The sequence below is a fragment of the Triticum dicoccoides genome, chromosome 3B (genome assembly GCF_002162155.2).
Source record: "Triticum dicoccoides isolate Atlit2015 ecotype Zavitan chromosome 3B, WEW_v2.0, whole genome shotgun sequence".
NCBI lineage: Eukaryota > Viridiplantae > Streptophyta > Magnoliopsida > Poales > Poaceae > Triticum > Triticum dicoccoides.
In genome coordinates, this window is record NC_041385.1 from 571,870,089 (window position 1) to 571,870,678 (window position 590).

The window sequence follows — 590 nt, forward strand, 5'->3', positions numbered from 1 at the left end:
GGAGGGGTCTCACCAGCCACAGGCAGGACGGGTGGCAAAAGGAAGGCCGCACGGGCCTCCGCTAGCCTCCCGTCAAGGATCCCGCGAGCTCTATAGACGCGATCTGGACTAAGGGGGGACCAACTTCCCCCCTAAAAATGATTGCGGAGTCAGAAGCAACCTTTGCGAGGTTGCCTAGAGGAATGGACTCAAGCGCAGAGAAGGAGCAAGACGAAGCCGAAGGGGGAACGGTAGGCGTACCTGGCTCCAGGTTCTGAGTGGCAGCGCGAAGCTCCGCCTGCTCGGGGATGGGCAGAGCCGGACTGCCCTCGGGGAGAGAAGCATCCAGCCGAGCACTCCGACGGGATGCAATCACCGGGGAGGAGGCCGACCGGCCGCGTCGAGAGTAGGCGGCGGACCGAGGAGGAGGGGGCTGGGCAGCCATGGGGGTGGTCACCCTAGCCTCCCCGTCCATGGTCAGGGCCTCTGCGGGTGAAGCCAGAGGCGCGGGCCCGGAGCAGCTGAGGAGGAGCGGAGCCGGTGACGGAGTCGCGGATGAGAGTAGCATCGGCGGAGAGGGGACCGCACAGCCCGCAGCAGAGGCCGCCCGC